We start from the raw sequence: 17662 nt of genomic DNA, 5'->3' as shown, positions 1-17662 counted from the left end.
CTGAACTATAAACTTTTATCCCAGTACTTCTGTGATTTGAATGTTTGTAACAGAAATAATGATACTGTGTGGCTGAAAAGACTGTGAAGCTGTTTTTGTCATGACAGACAGCTGCTCTCTTTAGGTCAATGGCAGTGCGAACACAAATTTAAATGTTCAAATCACACTGGTGTGATCGTAAGCTGCACGGACGAACCAAGTGATCACAGGTTGAGGAATGAAACAGACGAATCATTGTAATTTAGGAATAGAATCACGTTGGTGTTTGAATCATGTTCGCAATCTTTAACGATCTATTAAATTAAAGTGCTTTGTCATGTTGGTCACTGCAGCATTCTATAAAGAAATTCATACAGGTTTGGAAGAATATGAGGGTGAGTAAATTATGGAAGAATCTTTTTTTTTTTCTTTTTGGGTGAACTATCACTTTAAGGCAAGGAGTAGGCAGACAAGTGAGAAGCAACATGAGAGATGGAGCAAGAGAGATGGAGAGAGGATAAAAAGAGAGAAAGACTGAATAAAAGGAGAGAGAGGGAACAACAGACAGCCACAGGAAAGCATTAAGCCCCCACCATGTCGCAAACACAGGACTTCCAGAAATGATTGAAACAGAATAGCCTCCGCTTCCACCCCCCAACAAACAAAAGCCCCCATTGTGCAATGTTGTGCCACGAACACAGCTAGGGGAAACATAGGAGCACCGAAAAAGCATGGCGTGACCCCCCTCCCCTCCACCCCAGCCCCCGATTCCCTTCTCTCTCTCAACTGTGACAGTGACAAGGCAATGCAGCACCACTGCGCTCCAGGCCACGGCAGGGACTCCAAACTGAAAAATATTCCCTTTGTCTTACTGTAGACTGAGACCTCACACACACTCGGCTGGATGGGAGGGGAGCAGTACTGGGGTCGGCCAGAAGGGGGCCAGAGATGCTCTCCGGCATCTCAGAAAAAGGAGCGTGAGCGCAATGCTTCAGGCATTTACACTGTATCATTATACAGAGACTAATAATAAGAAGTAAAGAAAAACGCCTGTGACTCAGAATGACGTGGAGATTGTTATGACAAACACAGACCTCCCCCCCCCTTAAATTAATGTATATTTACATTTAGCGGAAAAATATTGATATATAGCTTTATCACCCAGTCATAATTCCTATCGAAATAAAACCAGAGAATCACTGTTTGTGTCTCTTACTGTGACTGTTTAGCTGCACTCACTTTAAAGCAGACCAGCATCTCCTCTGGGAGTCTGTTGAAAGCCTGAACACTGCTCACCGCCTGTAGCATCTACGGATTCATTCATGCTTCGCAATCAATGGCTTAACTGAACAGGCACACACATACATACACATACACATCCATCCACCCATACATACACACAGCTCGCTTACAAGAGCTCTTTTAATAGGGTGTCGGAAAAAGGATCTTCCTGTATTCTTTACATTTCTGTAAAATGCACCGAGAAGAGGCGGGGCTCATACACAGATCTGTTCACACTAAGCTTCATGTATCCCACCAGCACAAATACTGACTCCATTGACTGTCAGATGGGCGTACATGTGGAAATTACGCACAAACAAAGGCCTCTGTCTGTCTTAACAGAAGACAGGGAACTACTACCTGAAAGCACAAACAGCAGCACGTGTCTTTCATCCATGGCTTGGCTTGTCAGCGGTACCACAGCTGAATTTTCCAACAAATTATCCAGCTGGCATAACCGCACCTAAACCCTCCTTGTCAAATATCAGCTAAATGACAGGCCTCAAGTTAGCCCTAAAAAGATTGATTATATTCCATCAAACAGGACTTCAGTGATTGCAGTGCCAGAATCGTATCAGGGCTCAACCATTTTTTTCAGGCTAGTAGCTCATATTGGTACGTTACATGACCTGCTAATATTTTCAGCAGCCCCACAACAAAACAATTATAACTGTAATTGTAGCATAATATTTTATAATGTTAAAATGTAAATCTATTTATAATATAAACAATACAATAATAAAATTATAAAATAAAAAATAAATAATTGTAATGCTTATATTATACATACAAGTTTTCTTAGCAAAATATTTATTTTTATATTAACAAATATACATAAATTATTGATATAATTTACTACATTAATTTGATAAAATAATGATAGTAATTTATATTACAAATCATTTATTTATTTGTAATAAAAAAATAAATGTTTCAACAAAACCGACAAAAAAACTTGAACCAACTTAATGTTAAATCAAAATAATTAATGACAACATTCAAAACATTGCAAAAAACCAAAGGCTTATGTTTGGTTAAGCACAAAAACAATATCAACATATGCAAGATGTAGTCACGAGACAGAACAAGACTCAGGTCACTGGGTCATTATTATTGCTGTTTGTCAATGCAGGCTGTAATTCCTTAAACAAAATAAACAATGAAGTCACAGCTGATCATATTTATCATGGTTTACACTAAGCCATGTAAAGAAAACAAACCATCTGCAGTCACACCTTGTGAAAAAATCCTCGTCAGGTGCCAATAAACTACAACAGCTCTACAATGAACAGATAGTCTCACTCGCCGCATGTACTGTGGAGTCCGCTAGAGAAAGGAAAAATTGAAATCACATCATATGACCCCTTTAAGTATCTGATTCTGGAATCAGAATCGATTTTCGATTCCCAACCCTAATGTCATCACTGCAGCATTCTATAAAGAAATTCATACAGGTTTGGAAGAATATGAGGGTGAGTAAATTATGGAAGAATCTTTTTTTTTTTCTTTTTGGGTGAACTATCACTTTAAGGCAAGGAGTAGGCAGACAAGTGAGAAGCAACATGAGAGATGGAGCAAGAGAGATGGAGAGAGGATAAAAAGAGAGAAAGACTGAATAAAAGGAGAGAGAGGGAACAACAGACAGCCACAGGAAAGCATTAAGCCCCCACCATGTCGCAAACACAGGACTTCCAGAAATGGTGGAGTCCGCTGTTCTTTTATATATAGGACTGTTCATTCTCAATCAGCAGTGAGTCATTTGTTATCTGTCTATAATAGAAATAGGAACAGGTGGTGAAAGAGAAATTCAACAACAGGATCAACAATGACAGTTCAATCAATCTCATATAAACGATACCTGCTAACAACAGGCTGCTACCGGAGCAGAGGATCAGAGAGAGAGAGAAGGGGGTGGGTGGTATGATCCATCAATCAAAGATACAGAACGAGCAAAATTACTTAACTTTTGACACCACAGAGTGAGATTACACTGTGTACAACCGCCTAACACAGACAAGCAGATCTTGCTTAAGGGGTGTTTCAGCCAGAAATGAAGTCTGACATCCTTTACTCAGCCTCATGTCATTCCAACCCCAAACAAACACAACAGAAGATGTTTAGCAGAATGTCCATGCTGCTCTTTTCCACACAGGTACAGCTGTTTGGATATTCTGCTAAACTTCTCCTTTTGTGTTGCATGAAAGAAAGAAAGAAAATAAATAAATAAATACATAATTACTATTTATATGAAAATTAATTGAATAAATCAATAAATCAAATAAAAATAAATAAAATTGTGCACGTCACCCCACGTGTTTTTCTCACCAGTATGTGTTTGGAAGCCACAAAAAAACAACCCAGTCCAGCAGCTTGAAGGCAAATTCCACAACAGCCCATTGCACCCATGGGCTGACATTCTTGCAGCCGGGTGTGTGGAGCGCCAGTCATACCTGAAGCCTTTTAATGACTACATGCCTTTCCTCATCTCCTGTTGAACCTGCACCAAACTCACCTGCCTGCAAGCTCTCACAGCTCATGAATGACCCATTTAATAACCCACACCACCATCCTGTGCACTTCTGCTTTTCAAGCTCAAAAGATCACTGAAAAGTCATGCTTTGCATCAACAAAAGAAGATTGTTGCCTTCAGATGACATAAGAAAATAATATAAAACATTATTTTTTTTCCAATAAAAACTAAATGAGAACAGTGTCATTATTTACTAACCCCATTAGATTTCTTACTTTTTGTTTTGTGGAATATAAAATGAAGTTTTGCAGAATGTCCACTGCCCTTTTTATACAAGGGTAGACAGTGATTTAGCCTGTTCACCTCTAAAAGGTCAACTGATAAAATGCACCTGGATCTGGTTCTTCTTGTAAACATTTGTTTCGGTATCAAGTACAACCTCTTCCTATGTTCATTACTTCTCAGCCTCATTACACAAGACTTTCTTCCCAAGTCTTTCCTGCATTGCCATCAGGAATGAAATTGTATATTTTAATTCTTTATCTACAACAACATAATCAGGACTGGTGGAATTATTGTCTGTGACCTTCAGTCAATGTTTCCACAGAACATAACCATGAACTTGTTATAAGCGCAATCCCCTGGCGCATCCTAAGTGCCTTCTTCAAGGGCACAGCGGAGACAGCTCATGTCTCGCTCTTTGTGAGATTATATTATTTACAATAATAACATCACAGTTATTGTAAATAAAATTGAATAATAAAACTAGAATGTACAGTTCTCTTCAATTAACAATGTACACATTATTAACTGAAATAAAAGAAAAATATTGGAATTGAAATATTGGAAAACTAAATTACAATAACTAACTGAAATAAAACAAATGTTATTTTTAATTTCAGTTTTTGATCAATCCTAAATAAATAAAAAATACACACAATGAAATACCTCAATTACATTCATATCTATAAGTAAATGTATCAAAGGGCCCTAAAATACTAAAACTAAATCTTAAAAAAAAGTGATACACCGAAAAACCTAAAAGTAAACTAAAATTTAAGAAAGCTAAAACTACAATTAAATAAACTATAGTAAAACACAAAACACACTACAATCATAACACTAAAAACTAAAGAAAAGTAAAATAGGATATAACATAAGATACAAATAAAATCTAATTTAAAATTAAAATCTAATTTTCTAATTCCTGCAGCCCTCTGGTCCCCATGTCATATACTTGATGTAAAAATGCAGAGAACATTTTCAACAAACACAGAACAAATACAAGTGCAACTTGACGGTAGTCTCAACAGTCCAGCACTGGCACCAGATCCACAGAATACACTTTCTACCAACAAATTTGGCTCTGCGGACAAAGCCAGAATTGTGATGATACACCGCCTATAAATCGGGTCATTCATCCCATTAATACAGAGAAAAGGCAACAGAGAATAGAGTACAATGCTTAACCAAAGCCAGAAACAGAAAGAAATCAAGCTGTTGGGAATAAATTAGGTCCTGTATACAGCCAGATGGATGTACAAGTACTGCAAATCCCGTATGTAAATGGCCATGATGGTAATATATTAAATATGAAAAACAATACTATTTTTGACTTTATTCACTGCCTTAATACAATTATTATGGCATGTTATTTCAAAGAAAGTGAGGCTGCATCTTTTCATATTATCTTCATTTTTCATTAATAAGATGGGTGTCTCCTCCCTTTCTCTCTCTCTCTCCCCCTCTCCCTCTCTCTCTCTCTCTGCTGGCATTGGGATTTATAGACCAAGGATCATAGCCAAGTTTCACAGCCAATGGGAGATATGGGGGGGCTGGTTTTGTTTTCCTATTTTTCTATCCTTCCTTTTCATCTCAGGCTTTTCAAATTGTCTCTTTTTTGCGAGCAATTACACACATGCTCTGATAAACAGACAAGTTGTTTTCATCACTGAGAACCCTCTGCTGTCTCTCCCTCGCTCTCTCGCTGTGCTTCAAACAAATGTGATATCGCCACAGCCTGAGAGAGACGTACATTCAGCCACTGCTGGAGAGGGAGGCGGAATGACTCCTCAACGGACAGCAAAGAGAACCACTCTGTTCACCCAAATTTATAAAGTACAAACTCTTTCTTACGAATGAGTTCTAAAATATGGTTTAATAGTTTATAAGATAGTATGAGAAAGTATTTTATCATACAAAGACATATATTTTATATATAAAAAGCAAAATAAAAATAAAAAAATAAAAAAACTAAAATCAATTATTTTATAAATTACATATACACAAACTACATTTCAAAAGTCTGGGGTCAGTAAGATTTTTTTATGTTTATGAAATTAGTCTCTTTTGCTCAACAACACTGCATTTATTTGATAAACACTAATATAGTGAAATATCATAATAACTGTTTTCTGTTTTACTTTATTTAAAAATGTAATTCATTCCCTTGATGGCAAAGCTGAAATATTCAGCAGCCATTTCTCCAGTCTTCAGTGTCACATGATCATTCAGAAATCATTCTAATATCGTGATTTGGTTCTCAAGAAACATTATTATTAGCAACGTTCAAATCTGATGTGCTGCTTAATATTTTTGAGTAAACAATCATACATTTTTTGCAGGATTCTTTGATGATTAGAAACTTAAAAAGAACAGCATTTATTTGAAACAGAAATCTAACATTAACAAATACCTCTATATTTTTCTAATTTAACATTAAAAACTAAAATCAATTAAAAGTATATAGCCTATTTATATTCTTTTTTTAGCTTCCCTTCTGTAGAGCATTTGCGTTACACTTGTCGCTGAAAGGTAGATAGCATATCATTTATTTACTTATTTATTTTTTTATATATATTGAATGCAAAATTCAAAACCAGATCGCTTCCATTACCATAAGCTTCTATTGTTGCTCTGTTGTTTATACTGTAAATAGAGTGGATCCAGTTTTGTATCAGTCTAGTTGTTGAAAACTTGACGCGATGAGGACATTATCCCACCCTCTCAGCATGCTTTTACAGTATTATAGACTCCTGGAATGCTAAGCCAGTTTGATACTTTATTAGTTCCATAAGGAGAGATTTTTGTAGAATTCCTTTGCTGCTTTAGAAAACAGCCCACTGTGACAAAACCAAGCAAGCACACACACGGAGAAAACAATAAAAACTAACCCAACGGAGCTTCATTCAATGATCAATCAGAGGTGAGCGCAGACACAGCGACAAAACAAATCCGCAGGCACATGTTTGTTCATGTGTGTGTGTGTGAGGTGAATGAGTCCACTGGCGCTGCAGCATCTCGGAGTCTCTGCAAATTAAAACTTGCTCAAGCAAGAGGGGTCTGCTTGGCTTGATGTGACATGGCTTGGCTAGGCTGACCCCCCAAACTTAAACCATACCCACTTCTTCTGCATTTGTGCCTTCATCCGACAGCGAGGGGAGGGTGGGGCGAAGAAAAGAAATATGCACGTGTGCACCACAAAGGGGGCATGTGTTTAGGGCCAGGGCTTCACTTGAGATGGCCACAACAAAAAGTACAGCTACGCTTGCCCCCTGCGTAGCACCACCCTATGCTGGTTCTCTGGAAAACATCGCTCTGATTCATTTATGTGGTCTGCGAAAATACTCATTATTATAGTCAAATGAGAGGCTCTTTTTTAGCTTTCCCTCTGCAGAGAATTTGTGAGGTGTATTTAAGATGTTTTTGTGCTGTAATCAACAAACCAACCCAACTAACAAGACCAAATATAATTCTCATACTTAGGGATATGCCGGTATCAAATTTTCCTGTTGCGATTAATTGCTCATGCTTTTATCACGGTATACGGTATCAGAGCGTCTCTCACATGTTCCGCCATGTGCTTCACGTCCGCGCTTGTTTACGTCAGAGTGCACACGCGTCTTTCACGCTGCATACAGCGGTGTTGTGCATTTTGACCAGTTGATGAGAAAAGTATTCTTAAAATGCATTCAAAATTCGGAATAACTTGTAATATATAATTATTCACGGTATTTAGAAGAGCCCACAATAACAATATCGTGCATATTCATTACCGTGATACATCGCATTACCGAATACCGGCACAAGTCTACTCATACTCATCCATCAGCATCGTCACCTAATTCAAGCCATACATTCAACTAGACAAGCTTCACTTGCTGTTTAAAAGTGGCCAACAGCAGCAAGTTAATTGTCCGTTTGGCTGTTAGAAACTGAAGGAATGCTGGGAGGAGAGGACATTAGTGTGATGTAGGGGCAACACTGGCCCAGCGTGAAGGAGGAGCCGAGCCGGTTAGTTTGGTTACGGCAGTCACTCTATTTATACTTGCTCCTCCCTCATAGGTCCAAACAGCATCTATTGAATCCAGATGTGAGAGGGCCGACAGAATGAGGGCTGCTGTTGCCCTTCAGACTCGTGCTCTTTAGTTCTTTCACACGTGGTAATATTCACACAGGGCAGATGTATTGCTCTGTTTGCTCTGTATAAACACATCATATGTCTGAAAGTGTGTAATAAAAAAAAATACTCTGTAATAATACTCTTTTATACAATAAATAAATAATTATATATGCCCTACCTTCCAAAGGTTTAGGGTAAGATATTTTGAAAAAAAAAAATGTATTAATACTTTTATTATTAAATTGATCATAAGTGACCGTAAGACTTTTACTTTGTTACAAAAAATTCTACTTGAAATAAATGCTGTTCTTTTGAACCTGCATCACAGTTATTAAGTTATTAAGCAGCATAACTTTTTTAACATTGATAATAAAAAGAAATGTTTTTTAAGCACCAAATTAGCATATTAGAATGACTGCTGAAGAATCACTTGACACTGAAGACTGGAGTAATGGCTGCTGAAAACTAATAAATTACATTTTTAAAATGTATTAAAATAAAAATCAGCCATTTTAAAATGTAATAAAATTTCACGACATTACACTTTATACTGCATTTTTGATCAAATAAATGCAGCCTTTGTGAGCGTATCATAGCATAATGGTAGTTTATGTAAACAAATTATATATAAACAATTATAATTTAACTATATAAAATCTAAAAATAGTAATAATCATAATAATAACATAGTAATAATAACGATAGTTATTAATAATAGTGTAATATAACAACATATTCATATAATATAATATAATACTAATAAAACAATATAACTATTTATCAAAAGGTCAGGAAACAATGGTTCATATACTGTGTCTACATTAAAAAAAAAAACTACAATTTTATTTAAATATATAAATAATTAAAATATCTATAATATATACATTCATATTTAGTTTAAAAGCCTCTAATAGTTTATACAGTTTATTTGTCCTGTATATACTGAGACAACGTGCCCCACACCCTCTGTCCAATCTCTACATAACCAAAGGACCTGAATGAAAGGCTTGCGGAGCAAGATTAAATTTGCTGATTAATAGCCTGTCACGGGCCATCCTATGAACAGGGCATTACTGATCTGTTGGCAGCGTGTGATGACGCACTCTCCCACCGACTCTGAGGTGGCCTGCAGGAGAGAGAAAACAGAGGTGTCTCATCCTCAGTCCCTAAAACCAAAAGAAGACGGCACTCAATCCCCTCTGCCACACATGGCGTGATGTAGGTCAGCAATGTCCTTGTATGGGGTTTGTATGGGTATGGAATTTGTAATGATGTGTCAACAGTGTGACATCTGAAAAATAAGAGCTACAGTAGATTCAAAGCCAAGCCCACTACCCATGTCTCCCTATGCCCCTCCCATCAGGCCACCTCCAAACTGCACAAAATAGAGTGCTGGAAACAAACCGAGTACATGCACACTTAGCAAAAGAGATAAAACAGAGCAGCACCCCCTGTCTGTTTTTATCAATGGCATTACGTCAATCTGTAGTTACGATTTCTAGGTCTTTGTCTCTGTTTCCAAAGACATGCACTCAACTTCAGCATTAGGTCATGCTAGCATCAAAACAGAAGCAGCCTGATCCCTGACTGACCAATGAGCAGCCTAGCGGGCCTGGAGATGAGTTAATGGGCTTAAGGTCTACTCCAGACTAGCTACTGCTCTATTAAGCTTGTTTGACCAGCTGTCGGTTCATCTAAGAGCTACTTGAGATCTCAACCAACCAAAAGCCTTGGATGGGGGTGTGTGTTTTGGTTGGTGGGATTGTTTGGGAGCAAAACATCTCAGCCCTAATTAGTGGTATCTTGCACCTATTTGTATTCTGGGTGCTCTGCATTCTCATAAAAAAAGTGCAAAAAGGGACACATTTTGTACCTCACTTATCCCCAAAAGTTTCATAGTAGGACCTTAAGGGTAATACATAACACTGCTCTAAAGTACTAATGTGCAACTTTTAGGGGTACTGCCCCAATGACAAGCTGTTCTCCCCCTAAAGGTACAATTTTGCACATTTTATTCTAGCAGTGTGTGAGGTAGGACATGACATGAAAAGTCCGCTGATTTACAGAAGACGTGAATCATTTAGACATTATGAGAAAAAAAGAAAATTGTCATAATTTACTCACCCTCCTGCTGTTCCACACCCTTAAGACTTTGTTTAATCTTTGAAACAAAACTGAAAGTCCAGTTAACCAAAATGTAGAAGATCCAAAAACATGTGATGCAAACATCACATGCTAGAACAAACCTCACAGGTTCTCTTTGTGCTTCTGTGTTCACCATATGTGATGTGCTCTATGTATGTGTGCTGAGCATTGTTCAGATGTAAATAAAAGCCTACATTACATCTGTTCATCATATAAAGCAATCGAATCACTTCACAAGACTTGGATTAAACTGCTTCCTACGGATTCGTTTTACAGCGTCTTGGTTACCTGGACTTTCAATAAAGTGACAAAAACCTATCAGGTTTCATTAAAAATATACATTTTAATTTCATTACATTTTTGTTTCAAAGATAAACCAAAGTCTTGGTTTGGAACGATATGAAAGTGAGCAATAAATGACTCCCTTTAATACAGGGATAGTTCATCCAAAAATAAATAATAAATTAATAGTAAGTAAAATAAATTTACTTACTGACCCGCAAGCTATGACTGACTGACTTCTGTATAACATAAAAGAAGATATTTTGAACTATGTTTTAACTGTTTTGTCCATAAAATGAAAATCAATAGGGTCCAAAAAAAGAGGTCCAGCTCTGACATGCAAGAGTCCTGTACCCAGAAGCGCAGCTCTAGGGGTCTGAGAATGCTCCCGCTGCTGCCCTACTCCTCTCACGCATCTCTCTGGCTTCTCGGATTGCTGCAGCTGCTGGCTTGAGGAGTTGGACAGTCTACCTTCCTTCCTTTCATCGCAAAGGGCATCCCTGACATACACGCACAAGCAAAATATTGCAGAGGAAGACAGCATAACAATCTATTAAATGATGCCCAAGCCATGCATACTATACATACTATATGCTTAACTGCTGTCAAAGTCCCTTTAAGTCCCTCTTAGTGGTTAGTCCGCTCTGCGGCCATCTTGGTAACATTTTAGGGCAGCAATTTTTTTTTAAACGGAATCCAAATCTGAATCAAATTGAGAGCTTGTTTATTTCTGGCCAAACACTGAATGTCCACAACATGAGACAATAACATGATCAGTCAGTTCTCGGACACCCAAATAAAATAACAACCAAAAGTAAAATAAAATCAAAGCCTTAAATTAAACTATAAGCCAAAAACTGAAATAAAATGTAATAAAATAAATAAATAAATGAAATTACATAGGCTTGAAATAAAATGAATAAAATAAAATTATGCAGGTAATAAGTATACAGATACAGCTCCTATCTACTTGAATGAGGAAAGACTGAAATCTCCAAAACAGTTGCAGCATTTCAAATAAGCAATAAAATCTTAATTTTTGTTTTAGCTCAAATCAGTGGTGCTCAAAACTGACTTATGCATGTTCTAGAGTACTACACACTATCAAAAAGGCAACTGCATCTTTTAACTGAAAGGCAGGAATTAAATTTCTACAGCAACCAAATTGAGTATTATGATTTCCCTTTTTGTCACTTGCGCAATCCATGAAAAACTATTACATGTTTTCAGTTCAGCTGATATTTACATATATACATGTTTGCACACACATGGTGTTTCTAAAGTACTCCACCATCGCATTAATCAGAGTTGAAATTTGCTCCCTCCACATCAAAGAGCTCCGCCGTCTAAATATTTGTATAATATTTCGGAATGCAACACAGCTAATTGTGCCTGTCCCTTGAGTGCGTTCAGCACTATTACTTCGACATCCAGATGATATAGAAGCTTTTATCTGGAGCTATTTCGGAGGTGGAGAAATGTAGGTCAGTCTTTATTTACAGCCCAATTTCCTAAAAGGGCCACAAAAGAATAGGTGGTGGGGCACGGGCCCAATGAGACCCGATAGACAGAGCCGGAGGGTGTGCGGGCATCTACACTATTCTAGGATCAGACAACAGTAAAATTCAAACTGTACACCCACACAAGCACTCATCACGAGGATGTATTCATTCAGTACCCAAGCTCGTGTTGTCTGATTCATGCACAAATGACTCTTATGAGCCGGTTCTTTTAATAAACAGTTCAAAAAGATGAGTTTAACAGTTTGAATCAGTCTGAAACACCACCCTGTATAATTTAAAAATAGAATTCATATATGCAAGCAAAATGAACATTATAAAGTGATATACAGTCAAATTGGAATCTAATCAAATCAATCTGAAATCGGAATCAAATTGAGAGCTCAAATCAGAATCTAATCACATTGAAATCATAACCAAAACAAGAGTTTGTGAATCTAAATTACATTTTAAAAAAGCCAAAAAAAAAATGAAATAAAAAACATTACATCAGCATTCAACTAAGACTCTTCTGCATCAAGCAACAACAGCAATCCTACCTGCCATTGTGCTTGTGATTAAAAGTTTAAAAGGACATAAGATGGAAAGAATGTGCCAGAAATAACTAGATTTGTGTAAAGCCCAGGGTGTAAATCCTGCCCACTGGAGTAGTGCAAAGAGGTCATAGATTAATTGAATTCCACTTTCATTTCATCCAGCATTTCTCATGATCCTCCTTTTAATACAGGTCGGGCGAGAGGGGACGCAGCTGGACATCTCAGGACCTGCTTAGTCAAACAGTGACCCTGGATCCAAGACAGTGTACGTAACGTCTCTGCAGTCAGCGGGGACCGACAAAGCATCTGGCTGTCTGGTTTAAGTAATAGAGGCGAGACACAATGTTGTTCATCGGCTGTTTTGCAGTGTACAGTTTGGTCCTCCCGCCCACAATATTAATTTTTATAGTTCATTAGAACTGACAAATGCTTATGTACTTTCCCCTTCAGCTGTGAAAACAACTGAAAGGGAACAAAGTGTCGACAACGCAGCCTTACCGTAGAGAGGAGCAGAGGGTAAGAGGATAAGAGTACAGATTAGCGTGTGAAGAGATGGAAAAAATGGGATGAGAATGGGGAGATGAGGATGCTGGCAGGACACGGCTGAGTCCTCTGTCCTTACATAAAGCTATACTACTCTACCTTCTTTACTACTGGAAAAAAAGAGTGACACTGTCCAAAAAGTGATGTTTATATAATCGTGTCCAGATGTTTATCCCTGCTAAGTAAAGAAAGGCCCATGAACAGAGGCTTTCGCTACCACAGCTGTTTTACAAAAAAGTAGGACTAAAGAGGAATCGAAATAATTAATCATATTCGAACCAAAATCAATAGTTTTCCCTAAATAAATGGCTAAAAGTAACTAAAGATGTTCAAAATATCTAATCAAGTGTGCCCAAAATTCACTTTGGCAATTCAGCAGTTCGTGATCAAACGTGATCAATCACTGAATTTCTCAAACTGTGATCTGCAAGTATCCGACTCAACGGTGATCCTGTGACACTGTGATTTACGGAGCACTTCAAGGAGAGTGGTGTGAAACAAAAACAGGAAGGGGAAATGTTAGGGAAAATCGTGAAGGAGGATTTCCTCTGAATAACACTGGCATGGTGTTGTTTTTCCTGGATCGGGAGCTGTAAACTCGATTGAAAGATTTATGTCTCAACTAAAACTGTATAGAGAGGGGCCTTGATCGGCTTGTTTGAGCAGCAGCAGGAAGATCTGCATAGCTTTCCATTTATAGCATTGCTCTTTAGTGGGAAGCTGCGTCTATACACCACTTTTGCTAGTTTAGGAAATACTTAATACCTCATTCTATAGGGGCGTTCACACGGACATCAATTGGAAGTCATTCACTTTTAATGAAAGTTGGCGATTTCCAAATACATGAGTGACAGCCACTTTTGACTATGCAAGAAAGTTTAAAATGAGTTTGAAAAAGAGGGGCCTTGATCGGCTTGTTTGAGCAGCAGCAGGAAGATCTGCATAGCTTTCCATTTATAGCATTGCTCTTTAGTGGGAAGCTGCGTCTATACACCACTTTTGCTAGTTTAGGAAATACTTAATACCTCATTCTATAGGGGCGTTCACACGGACATCAATTGGAAGTCATTCACTTTTAATGAAAGTTGGCGATTTCCAAATACGGAATAAAAGTGGAATAAAAATTCCACTTTTGACTATGCAAGAAAGTTTAAAATGAGTTTGAAAATGAGAATGGTAAGAACAGCTACAAGCAAACAACAGCGATTTAGTCACTTTTAAAGTCAAAACTGAAATGAAATCAGAATGGAACAGGCTTCTGGTCTAATTGTAAGCAATTCATCTGTGCCTGTTGTTCTAAAGCAAAACGTGTCTTTTTTGTCTTGTTTAATCAAAATGCATTCATTTTTCCTTCCTCTGAAACAAATTTCCCTTTCCACTAATATCACTGAGGTCACACGGGCTGTAAGATAATCTTAAACAATAGCCAAATAGACATATAGACAGTATTTGAACAAACTCACAATCAGTCTGGCTGCATTCTGATATGTGATGTCCACCATCCAATCAATTCCCATTCGATAAAATCAAGTTTACTGAAGCCAAATATTAATTTTCAATGCCAAATATTATGGAAGTAAAATGGGTAGAAAATGCCAATTCACAGTTGGCATCTTCTATAAATTACTGTCCAAAAGTTTGGTCCATTTTTATTCAGCAATGATGTATTAAACTGATCAACAGTGACAGCAAAGACATTTATATGGTTGCAACAGATTTCTATTTCAAATAAATGCTGTTGTTTTTAACTTTCCATTCATTAAAGAACACTGAATAAAAAATCTATCACCGTTTCCACAAAAATATTAAGCAGCACAACTGTTTACAACATTGATAACAATAAGAAATGATTCTTGAGCACCAAATCAGCATTTTAGAATGATTTCTGAAGGATCATGTGACACTGAAGACTGGAGTGATGCAGGGCTGATGCAAATTCAGCTTTGTCATATAGGAATAAACTCGATTTTAAAATATTATTTCAACTGCTTTCCATACATGACTCATTTTGGGTTTTTTGTTTTGAGCAAAATTACAGGACAATATAGAAGAATTAGAAAACAAGAGGGAAAGATACACTAGACTGAGGTTGTAAATAAATTCTATCACCGTTTCCACAAAAATATTAAGCAGCACAACTGTTTACAACATTGATAACAATAAGAAATGATTCTTGAGCACCAAATCAGCATTTTAGAATGATTTCTGAAGGATCATGTGACACTGAAGACTGGAGTGATGCAGGGCTGATGCAAATTCAGCTTTGTCATATAGGAATAAACTCGATTTTAAAATATTATTTCAACTGCTTTCCATACATGACTCCCAGAGACCATTTTGGGTTTTTTGTTTTGAGCAAAATTACAGGACAATATAGAAGAATTAGAAAACAAGAGGGAGAGATACACTAGACTGAGGTTGTAAATAAATACAATAAATATGGCCCTTATTTCTGTGGGACAATTTCTGTGGGAGGTCCCTCTCTGAGCAGTGGGCAAACAAGGTAACAGCCGCATTCTCCGGCCCATGTGATCCCCAATGAGAAACGCCTCTGGCCTGCAAGGATGCTTGCAACCCATCCGGGAGACGGATGCCAAGCAATTAAACGAAAACTCATTCGATTAACAGACACGGTCTGGAAGCGTTTTAATAACCTGGAACCTATTTAGAAAATGGTTGATGTTCGGATGCTGACAGGAAAACAAAGGACTGCATTGTAAAAGAGAGCGAGCGTGTGTTTTCTTCACTGATCAACTCCGCCACAAAGCAGCAGAGCGACAAACCCAATAGCTGTCACTGCCGCTTTCATCTCGCTTCCAACCCAGACTTCAGGGGGGAAAAGCAGATGTCTGATGCAACTGTCACCCATCTTGGTTCCTTCACGGTGAATGCCATGCTTGTGTTTTGACTGTAGTAGTAAAATAATTTAATTACTACTTCAAGCCAAATGTGTAATTTCTCTGGGAAGTCAGATTTGGTCAAACCCATCCGAGATTCTTTTGTCGGGTGTCACTACACAAAAAAAATGGGAAAGAGAGAGAGAAAGGGATGAAAACATATGCTCTCCTCAGCACAATACCAGGGCTACAATTATGGACACGGAGTGCCAGGAAAACAGATTTCTGTCCCATTACTCCCACTGGTTAAAGGGATAGTTCACCAAAAAATGAACACTCTGCCATTATTTACGCACCATCTAGTTGTTCCAAACCTCTATCACAGACTTTGTTCAGTGGAACACAAAAGAAGATAAAAAACAACAACATAGGAAACCATTGACTTCCATTGTATGACATTTTCAAAATATCCTTCTTTGTGTTCAGCATAAAAAAAGATATACAGGTTTGGAATGACATGAGAATAATCGTAATTCTGTGGCAATCAACTGTACATCATAGTCATATTTAACCCAAAATATCAATAAAATGTGTAGGGATGTGAACTCCGCCTTCCACTTAGTCTCAGTGCATCCAGTCTTCATCGCTTACTAATTCTGTCCTCCTTCCTCTACTTCTCAAGTAGCTCTCCTCTAGGCTTGCCGCGATTGACGGTGTTGACGGTGATACCGGTGTTAAGCCGCAACACCGGTTACGTCACTTGCCCACCGCGTCACCGACCCCCACCGTCGTTTTGATGTTTTATAGTAATAAAAATCATTTAGTTCAGTAAAAGAACAGACACTACAATTAAAAACTGAATGCGGCTGCTCAATGCAGCGTGCCGAACGACAGTCGCATCACACAGATCAGATTTCATTTCTCCAGTGAGGAGAGTGAGTCGAGCTGACTGACAAGAAGAGTGAGGTGAGACAGACAAGACGATCGCGGATTATTTAGTTTCGAAACTAGATGCAAAAGCGCCTGTTTGGCAATATTTTGGATTTTGAAAAGCCTGTTGACTTTTGCCATTTATCTAAGGTGATTTTGGAAGTTTTTTTAAACATTCGTTTCTTATTGAATTGGTTCCACATTGTTTGCTGATTTTTACTTTATTTAAACTGTGTCATTTATTTATTTTATTTGACATCAAGGTGTATGCCCTGCCTCCAAGCTTTCTTACTCGTTTTGCTAATAAACGTTCTACGTTTCTTATTTATTTGGTTAGATATTATACATGTTTACTTAGCCTATTTCCAGTTTTGTATACCTATTTAAACTTTATATAAGTTATTTTATATTAGGCATAGCCTGCCCTATAGCATGGTGTATTTTTATTTGTTTTGTTAATAAAAGTTCTATGTTTTATATATAGGCTAAAGTGAGTTTGACGTTGTATTTTGTTGTTGCATTCAAGCAATTGACGCCGAACTGCCACTAATTCAAAAGTGAAAGTAAAATGAGCACAGCGCTTTTAACCTATTTAAAAGCGACGGAAAGCGAGGAAAAGAGGGAAAATTCAAACGAACTAAAAACGAACAATTGCTTTACTCCGAATTGCCGCTATTTTAAAGTGAAAGTAAAATGGGCACACCGCTTTTACAAGCTATTTAAAAGCCAAGGAAAGC

General features: G+C 37.5%; 1 protein-coding gene and 1 long non-coding RNA gene across 2 annotated transcripts in view; one reads left to right on the top strand and one right to left on the bottom strand.

Annotated features, from left to right (window-relative positions):
• LOC107726460 (insulin-like growth factor 1 receptor) overlaps positions 1–17662 on the bottom strand; it is a 92844-nt gene that overhangs the window by 29499 nt on the left and 45683 nt on the right. The window lies entirely within an intron of this gene.
• LOC107726411 (uncharacterized) lies at positions 6023–16780 on the top strand. The gene is made up of 3 exons (XR_001638267.1): positions 6023–6033; positions 13108–13114; positions 16681–16780. It is a non-coding gene; the product is annotated as an uncharacterized LOC107726411 (long non-coding RNA).

The sequence above is a fragment of the Sinocyclocheilus rhinocerous genome, unplaced genomic scaffold, assembly GCF_001515625.1.
Source record: "Sinocyclocheilus rhinocerous isolate Xijiao unplaced genomic scaffold, SAMN03320098_v1.1 scaffold553, whole genome shotgun sequence".
Taxonomy (NCBI): Eukaryota; Metazoa; Chordata; class Actinopteri; order Cypriniformes; family Cyprinidae; genus Sinocyclocheilus; species Sinocyclocheilus rhinocerous.
Note: the sequence above shows the minus strand (reverse complement) of the source record. Positions and strands in the feature narration are given on the sequence as shown.